The sequence below is a fragment of the Macaca mulatta genome, chromosome 11 (genome assembly GCF_049350105.2).
Source record: "Macaca mulatta isolate MMU2019108-1 chromosome 11, T2T-MMU8v2.0, whole genome shotgun sequence".
In the NCBI taxonomy this organism is placed as follows: domain Eukaryota; kingdom Metazoa; phylum Chordata; class Mammalia; order Primates; family Cercopithecidae; genus Macaca; species Macaca mulatta.
This window is the reverse complement of record NC_133416.1, coordinates 82,949,842-82,960,594: the sequence shown is the minus strand read 5'-3', so window position 1 is coordinate 82,960,594 and position 10,753 is coordinate 82,949,842. Positions and strand designations below refer to the sequence as shown.

At 41.5% G+C, this 10,753-nt stretch overlaps 1 protein-coding gene across 2 annotated transcripts in view; it reads left to right on the top strand.

The window, feature by feature from the left end:
- The first annotated feature begins 6,083 nt into the window (after positions 1-6,083).
- The window catches only part of KRR1 (KRR1 small subunit processome component homolog), a 286,342-nt gene continuing 281,672 nt past the window's right edge, over positions 6,084-10,753 (top strand). Inside the window, exon 1 of one of the 2 annotated variants that reach the window (XM_077953079.1) lies at positions 6,084-6,309. The gene's annotated coding sequence lies outside the window, so the exon portion shown is untranslated. The remainder of the gene's footprint in view (positions 6,310-10,753) is intronic. The other variant, XM_077953077.1, reaches the window with a different exon arrangement.

The following is a 10,753-nucleotide window of genomic DNA, read 5'->3' as shown; positions in this document are numbered from 1 at the left end:
CTTCCAGGTTCAAGTGATTTTCCTGCTTCAGCCTCCTGAGTAGTTGGGACTACAGGCATGCACCACCATGCCCAGCTAATTTTTTTTTTTTGTATTTTTAGTAGAGACGGGGTTACACCACGTTGGCCAGGCTGGTCTTGAACTCCTGACCTCAGGTGATCCACCTGCCTCGGCCTTCCAAAATGCTGGGAATACAGGCATGTGCCACCATGCCCTGCCAGGACTAATTTTTTTCTTTGTTCACCACGGTGAGCAAATATAATCTTTCAAATACTCTCAAGAGCAGGCCTGCCTCAGTTTTGCTTGACATTGAATGAATATGATTCAATTCTCAAATACCTTGGTATTGAAAGTGGGGTTTAGGTGTTCTATTATATTGACACTATTTTTACATTAGTCTTATTCATGCAGCACATATTTGTTGAGCATGTAACGTGTGCTAGACGCTAGCAACATAACAGTATATAGAATAGATATAGCCTCTGCCTTCAAAGAGTCTAAAGTCTATTAAGGGAGGCAGACATTCATTCTAATTGCAGTAAGTGCTATGAAGAAAAAGCATATTTCATTTTGCTAAGTGTCATGGAGAGGAGCCTCTTTTCCATCTGCTTCCTATTTTCTTGTGGAGAGGTATCAATTAATATAGCACTCCTGGCTTCTCTGAATAGGCATGTCTAGCTTAGCCTTTCCCATCCCTTTGCTTTTGGGATGGGCTTGTCTGCTGAGTCTCTCTGCCTCTGAGTGGGAATTAGGGTTGGGGCCTTCCAGGTTTCCAGTGCTGCCGTGATTGCATAGGTCTATCTAATTCTGCCGTTTAAATTAAGAAATCCACTGACACCCTGCACTTAAGTACAGTCCCCAACATAGCCTTTATTAGTATTTTGTTGATACTTGACCCTCATCTGTTTGACACCATTGTCTCTCTCAATTCAGAATTTCAGTGGGATAGGTGGTGGTATTATTGGGTCTCTCAAACCTCAATAGTAAGAATCAATTTGATGCTTATACTAGGGGAACTGACAGACTGTAATTCTGGAGCAGTGTGATTTCTGGAGCAGTATAATTTCTGAACCAGTGGTTTTCAAAATTCTGCTGCTCACAGGAAGGTGGATTGTAGCGAGCTGACAGGGCCGAGTCCCGCCCCCTTCACCAGTGCCTGCAGTGATGGCAGATTTATTTTGATCTATTTTACATATTAAGCTTCCACATAAAAATTCTGAGCTTAAAAATAATTTAAAACCAGCACCTTGAACTTATTGCTTTCAAACAGTTTAAACCACGATCCTCATAGTTACATTTAATATTATTCAAACTCATATATATTTTATACATGTGTATACTGACCTTACTATCCGTGGTATAGTACATTCCATTTCATACCATTAGAAAGAAAAGTGTGGTTAAAACTCACGGAATTGGTTCCACAACACTCATTACATGAAGTTTAAAAAATTCTGCACGAGACCATGTTTATTTTGTCTCAGGCCTCTTGTCTAGTAATGACCTGACTTTCCCCTAGTAGTATCCTTTTTGCCTCATGGGCCTTCTTTCTTTTGGAGCTCAATGTATTATTCATTTTCTGCATACAAATACATTAGGGTTAAACTTATGAAATTACCATCCCTTCTGAGAAAGTACTTTTTCCACATTGTTATTATTGCTGAGGATTTCAACAATAGCAAAATAATGTATTACATTCCAAACTTGGCAAATGTTACTAAATATTTCTCTTGAGGCTCATTTTTAACCATATTATTATTACTGGCCTGTTTTGTTGGGTTTAATGAGATAATTTTCTATCAAATCACGGTAGTGAACAAAGCTGATACAAATTCTCAAGTTCGTGATAAAGTTTATACTCCACTGGAAAGTTTCTTTTATATAACAATATTGGCAGGGCTCGTGTTTTAGAATGAATTATTTATGTGGGCCCATTCACCACCGCCACCCGATTCTACACAGCATGACATCCAGAAAACGGCAATTTTGATGAGGATGAAGAAGGCAGTATCATTTTTGACCTTGAGACAGTGCCTGGAAAGTTCAGGTCTGGGTGTCATCCTGAGAAAGGGAGCAAGGCAGCCTGGTGGTGCTAGGCACGAGAAGGTGGGGGTGTCCCAAGGAAAGTGAGATGCTCTGCAAAAAAGTCAGAGGGCGTCTCAGAAAACAGGACCACCTTCCTGATGTAGCTTCCAACAGTCCTTCCGCTAATCGCTTCCAGCCCCCAGATATATGAAGCTGACTCCAGAGAGATAAACACCAGGAAGCCAACCCATTACTTAGCATTTGTTTCCAAAATAAGACATTTTCTAGTTAGGAGAGCTTCTGACTGAGGGCCAAGTGGTTTATCCTCAAGATGGAAGACAAGCACCGTGCATGCTCAGTAAAACATGGCCTCGCCAGATGCCAGGCTCAGAGAGTCCTCTTTCCTGCCTTTCTTGCGTCACTGCCTGTTTGCTTGAAATAAGCAGTAGAAATAGTCAAACACAGGTGCTGGCTGCACTGGCAGCACAGCCTCTCCTCCTCCAGATTCAGGCTTTCCCTGGATGGCACTGGCTGGTAACCACGGAGTGAAGATCTAATCAAGCCATTGCTGGCTCCCTGCCCACCACTAGCTGGTTTTATTCAGCTTCCCCAGTGTTGATAATAAAACACAAGTGAGCCTTCAGTTTCTTGCCTGCTGGTTCCAAAACCAGTATTTGCTGCATGCTCTCTGACTTGCAATTTGGTGGCATCCTGGACAGGACACTTACCTACAATCAGCACACCTGGCTTCTTTGTCTAGGTTTTGCCTCCAACACATGGTGCACATCACTTAGGCTACCTATGCCTTATTTCAAATGGAGTTCCTAACCCCTAATGTTGGCCAAGCTTTGTGATTGTTTATCTCGGGAATTTATCAGGGTTGAAAGCACAAAAAGCTTTAATGAAATTCAAGACTGTGTCCTAAGATCCTAAATGGTTGACGTGTGTCCTGGAGCGGGCTGGAGTGGAACAGGCCATCTGAGAAACAATAAGGCTGGAAGGAGAGATTTCTGGTGACTGGGAGGGAGAGAGAGGACCTGCCCTCAGAATTTGTACCCTAACTCAGGTTGTGACAAGGCCTCAGGGGGGAAGTGTTGACAGGAAGGGCACCTGTAGGAGGCTTGGGTTCTCCCATTTGTGTTCCCCTGTTTCATCTGAGATTTCTAACCTTGGCAAAGAAGCAGCATAACCTGGGGTAATGGGTGTCTCAGCCACAGCCAGTGTGGACCCACACTGACACCTTGAGGGAATTGCTCATCTTGAAGCTAGTAAGACCCCAGGACCTTTACATATTTGCAGGAGGAAACGCAAGAAAGCATAGCTTTAACTTCTTCCAGGTCCAGTGAGAATGGAGCTTGGAGTCAGAATTACATTGATTTCAAGAATGAGAAGAATAGGTAATGCACAATTTTTTACATACCCAAGTGAATGGACTGAGGTTCGTAGTCTATATGCACTGTATTTACTCAGTGAACTCTCAGAAAACCTTGTACTTCTTTTCTGCCCACACTGAGCTTCTCTGCCAGGTGCCTTCTGAGGACATGAGAGCTTCATGCTAGGCTGGCCTTGATGCAGTGTGGGCAAGGCCTGGAGCAAAGAGCCAGATGAAAGTTGGAGGCTTGGAGTCCTGCCCACGGGTGGATGAGTGGCCCAGGCAGGCCCAGACTAACTGCTGAAAGCCCATCAGTGCAGAATTATCTCATCAGGGGCAGCATCGGGGTAACACTCAAGCAGCAGCTCTTCGCTGGGGCTCCTTTTCCACCAGCTGTAGTCATTTGGGGCTGATATGTTCTCAGGGCTTCCTCAGCCCCAAGTCCATGCCCCCATTTGTGCTTAGGGGTGAACAGACATCTCTCCCTTTAACAGAGGGGCAGGAACCCAGGAGACTGCTGATCCAAAGCTTCTCCCCAGCTGTAATGCTTTCCTCAAAATAGAGACTTTGCCTTGGCTCTTAGACCCAGCTCCATACTTTACAATTCCCAGTTAGTCATGGAAAGAGGAAGGTGCCTAAAAATAAGCACCATCTGGGCCCACAAGGTTCAGCAGGGCACACTCACAGCTAATGGAGAAAGTTTCAGTCTGCCTTTGTGGTCCTGGAAACCCAGCTGTGATGCGCTTGCCAGAAGGGCCCTTCAAACCATGTTATTCTGAGTGTCTCTCAGGGCAGCCTTTGCAAAGGCAACTTTTCACTGCCTCTAAGTTCTTGAGGTCACCCAAGGATAGCAGCTTCAGGGAAAATATGAGAAAAAAAATGCATTTTTAGTGCATTTTCTCATGTCTTTGTGTTGCCCCTCTCTCTCTCATGCTTCTGCAGCCCCCGCTCCCCTCTGCATTAGCTCCCTAGCTTCTGTGCCTGGTCGTCTTCCCAGATGCCCAGAGATTTCTATGATGCCCTGAGCCTCCATTTCCTAACACCCTTTTGACTCTCCTCTTTATGAAAACTGACGCATCTGTCCTTCAGAGAATGAAGCTAATCTGATAAATGAATTCATAAGAAAGTGTAAAGGAGGATGGTTTAAGATGACCTGTTATACAGAAGATGGCTGCATTTTTATAGTGGTTAAAAACATATACAATTTACCATCTTAACCATTTTTAAGTGGACAGTTCAATAGTGTTCAGTATATCTACAACGGTATGAAACGGATCCCCAGAATGTTTTCATCTTGCAGAACTGAACCTCTGTAGTTATTAAATGACTCCTTCCTTCCCCCTCCTCCCAAGCCCTGGTAACCACCATTCTACTTTTTCATATCTATAAATTTGACTACTTTAGATACCTCATGTAAGTGGAATCATACAGTTATTGTCCTTTTGTGAGTGGCCTATTTTACTTAGCATACTGTCCGCAAGGTTCATTTCTGTCTTAGCCCATAACAAGATGTCCTTCCTTCTCAAGGGAGCATGGTATTGCATTGCGTGTACATAGCACATGCTGTTTATTCATTCATCTATTAATGGACATTTGGGTTGTTCCCACCTCTTTGCTGTTGGGAATAGTGCTGCTAAGAACAGGAGTGTTCACATATCTCTTTGAGATTCTGCTTTCAATTATTTTGGAAATATACCCAGAAATGGGATTTCTGGACCACATGGTAGTTCTATTTGTAGTTTTTTAAAGAACAGCCACAATTTTCCATAGTGGCTGCATCATTTTACAACCCAGTAAACCGTGCACAAAAGTTCCAACTTCTTTACATCCCTGCCAACACTTGTTTTCTGGTTGTTTTTTTTTTTTTTTTTTTTTTTTTTTTGGATAGTAGTGATCCTAATGGGTGTCAGAGTATGATTGCATTTTAAGGGAAGATTTTCATGCTTCACCCTGAAAGAATGATGATGGTGTTGATTTCAGGCTCTGGCATAAGCCAAGAGAAAATATTCGACATTTTGTTTAGGAAATTCTTGTTGCATCCTTCAAATCACATGACATAAGCCTCAGCAGAATGATTATATATCACTTGAGTGAGAGCTAGCTGGGTCACCTGCCCTTGAGGTCTAGATAAGATTACCTTCTCCATACCCCATTCTAGAATTGAGAAAAGTCAAACTCATGACACAGGATCATGCACATTTCTGGAGGGTTTATTTGTCATGGTCTTATCTCTGTTTTGTGGGTCCTGCTCATGTTATTTTTTTAATTTTTTTTTTATTTTTTTCCCCCTCTCCTATCATTCTTGTTTTGTTTCACATGAATGCAGACCTGTACCTGAGTCACTTTTCTTGGTTTCCCAGAAACAGTCATTCACTCAAAGCCCTTGTATGTGCAGCAGATTTCACTCATGCTTTAAGGAGGAGTTTATGTTGCAAAAAAAGCAAGCTATTTAAAACTGAATATTAGCTCTCCTGCTTCTAGAAGTTCTTTGGGCCATCCTGCCTCAGAGCAATTGTTTCCCCTGCTGTCAAGCCACTCTCTACAGCACCATTCACCATTTTGCTGCCTTCTCCTTTCCCTTCCCCCTCTATCTTTTCATCTGAGTCCTTTCTAACTCCTAGTTTCCCAGAGCTCTGTGCTGCACCAGCTAGAACCATGTGGGGCTAATGGGCTCTTGTCCCAGGTTCATGCCTCATTTCTTTTCCAAGGTCAACAGACATCTCTCCTCTTAAGAGAGAGATGCAAGAACCCTAAAGCCTGGGCCAAAGCTTCTCCGCAGCTGTAATGGTTTCCTGAAGCTGGAGATTTTGCCTCGACTCCTAGACCCAGTCCTCCTTCTACACTTTAGAGTTCCCGGGGATGCCAATTCTCTCTTCATGAAGCACAACAAATCAACTCCCTCAAACTCCACTGTAAGTAAGCCAACCCAAATCTCAAAATGTTCACCTAAATAAAATACTCTTTGTCCATTTATGAGCTCAGAACAGCAGTGGAGATCTTGAGTTTTCCTTTAGAAGGTTTATCCACCTTCCTTGAGAACGTAATGGTTTGAAAAGCTTTTGTTTTTCTTCTTATACCCCAGAAATCTCTGTGATTTATTGTTCTGATGACCATTCTGACTGCATGCTTTTGGGAAGGCTTTTTGGAGTGGCTGAGTCTTGGGGGGGGGGAGGCGGGAAAGTAGGATTCTGACAAATGTATTTCTTTTCTCCATTGCAGCTAAAATCCAGGCTAGCTGGGCATGGTTAACAGTGTTTCCTAAAGCTGTTTGAGTCTATTTACTTAAAGGACTCTCTTTTGCACTACCCATGGAGACTAGACTTTCAGATTCCCCACAATGTTGGCTTTCTAACTTGAGCAACTGTTTTGTGCCTTATTCACACACTGGTTGCTGTTTGTGGCAGGAGGCTAAAAGAGATGTTAGAATCTGTAGCACTTGGCTGTAATTATACACTCCTTGACCTCACCTACATAGTTGAAACCCCTGCTGCCTCCCTCCAGACAGATATCCTATGGGGAGTCTGGCTGAAGATTGAAAGGTTGTCATAGAAGTCACATTTAATTGCTTCCTCTTACTATATATGGTAGGCTGGAAATGGTATCATGAAGCTAATCTTGTAATCCTTTTCTTCCTGAAAGGAGAACAGTGGAATTCTGTGAGCCAGAGAAATGTAGGCAGCTGGGAGTCGAACTTAAGCACCGGCATGGTAGGCATCAGCCCTCCTGTCCAGTCTCATTAGCCCTTCAATGGTGATAATGACGTAGTCAGAAGGCAGCTGGAGATTGCAAAGGAGCCAGACTGCAGAGGTCACCGGGAGGGGCAGAACATGGCATGAGGGAGAAGAAATGTAAAAGGAAATAGTATTGTCACCAAATTTGAGAGCTGAAAAAAGAATTGCGTCCAAATATGGTAAAAACTCATAGATATTGTCTTAACTATCCTATCTATGTCAAAAGAGGTTGTAAATAGGATACAGCAGTGGGAGCAAAAATCTGCTTGCCCTGTAGTGACAGACAGCTTGTGTTTCTGGAATGCCCCATGCTCCATCTATCTGCCAATCTCATTTTCTGTATCTGAAACAATTTTCTACCTGGGTCTCAACTACTCCCCATGCTGCCGTTTCCCCTGGGATTGCTTCTACTGGTCCTTCACATTTCAGCATGGATGGCATTTCCTGTGGGAAATCTTGGGCTGCTGGAGACTGGGTGAGGTGTCAGCACAGATCATAAAACACATATACTAAGTATTGTAATTGGGTCTGTCCTTATTTATCTTTTCTGTTAGGTCAAGACTAAGGACTGTGTTTTGTTCATTGCTGCACCTACAATGCCTAGCACAGTGCCTGGAGTATAGAAGGCAGTCAATAAATATTTGTGGAAGGAAAAGATGATTGAATAAATGGGCTAGTAGAAAATAATCATTTTCATGTCTTCTGTGGACCAAAACCAAATCCTTTATTAGTCCAAATCCTTTACTGAACATATTCTATGTGGAAAATCTAATTTAGGGTTTTGTAAAACTATGTAAGGGTTAATTCTAGCTATAGAAAATTGCTTTACTGAGGGTGGAATCTTTGGAGAGTCAACCAAAAAAGCTTAAGCATTCTGTGAAAGAATACAGTAGCTAGAGAATTTTATCCCAAAGGTCAATGTTGTCAGTTTTGAATCTCAATTTCTTTTATATCTTTGATCATTGGGTTACAGAATCTATGGTTATCATCCAAACTAAAGGGGATGAAAGCTTTGCTCTGAAGCAACTGGATCCAGTGGGTATCTTAGTTACTTTTCTACATACCACATAAGTGACAGACAAATATATGTCAACATAAAAATTTGTAGATTAGAAATACACATTTTGGAATGCAGGAGACCTCGTTTTGATGACACATAAAGTTTACAAGATCTGGCAATACAGAATCACTTTGGGTTGATCTTTTTTTAAAATATATTTTTAAAATGGATTCTTAGAAATAAGGCCTGGCTATTATTCATTCCACTACTCTTCCCACTATTTTTTTTTTTTTTTTTTTTTTTCTGAGGTGGAGTTTCACTCTTGTCGCCCAGGTTGGAGTGCAATGGTACAGTCTCAGCTCATTGCAACCTCCACCTCCCAGGTTCAAGTGATTCTCCTGCCTCAGCCTCCCAAGTAGCTGGGATTACAGGCACCCGCCACCATGCCCGGCTAATTTTTGTATTTTTAGTAGAGATGCGGTTTTGCCATGTTGGCCAGGCTGGTCTCAAACTCCTGACCTCAGGTGATCCACCAGCCTCCACCTACCAAAGTGCTAGGATTACAGGCATAAGGCACCACGCTTGGCCTATTTTTCTTTTCTTTTCTTTTTTTTTTTTTTTTGAGATGCAGTCTCACTCTGTGCCCAAGCTACAGTGCAGTGCCGTGATCTCAGCTCACTGCAACATCTGCCTCCTGGGTTCAAGCAATTCCCCTGCCTCTTCCTCCTGAGTAGCTGGGACTACAGGTGCATCCCACCATGCCCCGCTAATTGTTTTGTATTTTTGGTAGACAGGGGGTTTCGTCATGTTGGCCAGGCTGGCCTTGTGATCTGCCCGCTTCCATCTCCCAAAGTTCTGGGATTACAGGTGTGAGCCACCGCACCAGGCCTTCCTGCTATTTTTGAATGCTCATTCTGTAGAGGTCAATCTTGGCCTTGACATAGACCCTGCAGCACTTTCTGTGTGTTATCACTATCAAATGGAAATAACAGAAAAAAATTAATACTAAGAATAACAAGAGCAAATTATTACATTTTGAGCTATCACTAATCTTTTTATTGATAAACTTTTTTTTTTTTTTTGCTTTTAGGAAATATTTCAGGCATACCAAAAGGATAGAATAGCATTTTATTTGATGTTAAATAAGCGATTACATGCACTTGAATTTTTTCCTCATCTAGAGCACATTTTCCCTTTCAATGTTTGCCAAAATTATCGAAAAACATAATTATTTCATCTGACAAAGCATGACTTCCGAGATAGTTGCCCAAATTTTTATCTTTTTGTGAAAGATTTTAAAATAAGATTGCAGTTAAACACAGTTCCTTAAAAATGTACTCCCTGATTATATGAACCAGGATTAGAAAATTAAAATTCCCATGCATTCCAGAATTATCAGTGAGAAGCCACAGTAAAAATTTTATTTTTAAAATTCTTCCACCATGTGAATACATTTATTTTTAAAAAGCAAATGAAGGGTAATCTTGACACGTCAAAACTCATACGAGAACTAAAGCCTCAATGTTTTTGAAACACAGCATATGGACTTTTGGGTGAGTTCTAAGCTTGTAAACCATAGCTGCCCATCTTTCTTGATACATTTTATAAAAATGATATTGAATTTTATTCTTTCACTTACATATCTAATCAGTATTTATTGACTTCCCATTAGGTGCCAGGACCTATGATAGGTGCTGAGAGAGGTCAGGTGATTGGCTGTGGCACCTGCCCTTATGTTGTGTACTCTCTAGCGTGATTCTCCTTCCACCTGAATGGTAGACTTCCCCTTGGTGATACTACATTGAACTACATTATAGAATTATTCCTCATTTTTAACATGGTGAGCATAGTGACTGCCTTACAGAGTTGTGAAATGTAAGTGCAATAATACATGGAAAAGTATTTAGAACAATGAATTGCACGTAATAAATAAGAGTGCAATACATGTTAGCTAAAAAACAAATTTAAAGGATCATAGAACTGTAGAATTGTAGGAAATCTTACAGTTTTTTTTTTTTTTCCCAACAATCCAAACTTTTCACTATATGGTTGGCAAATCTGATTCTCATTGAAGTTAGGTAGTTTAGTCAAGGTTACAATGTGTTGTTAGCAGAAGGAGCAGTGGAACTGAAGATTCCTTGATTGCGACTTCACTGAAATTTTCACTGTAGTATCTGCCAGAGAAGTTGTGAGTGGGGGGAGAACTAGAATAATAGCTCCCAGCACATGCCAAATACTCAAAAATGCACACTGCAACAATATTGAACAAAATCATTACCTCAAGGGAAAAATTCCAGCAGCATAAGGACTTTCAAAAGCTTAATGACACCCAGTTGGGTGTTTTTATTCTGATTGAGCATAGTCTGATTTCTTAAAGATATCACACTGGCTGGTGGTTCATGTATGGTTTAATTTGCTTGGGTTGGGTTCATGGAAAACATGCTCCATGAAAACAACTCCACCATTGTTTATTGATCAGGTGCAGTCTCCTACCTACTCACTAGACATTGCCCACGAGGCATGTTCCCTTTGGCAACAGTTTCCAAGATTACCATAGGCACCCTCTTGGTTATGGAGATTTGAAAAGCTAAGAAAAAATCTTCCTTATTTTCAACCCAATTTTTT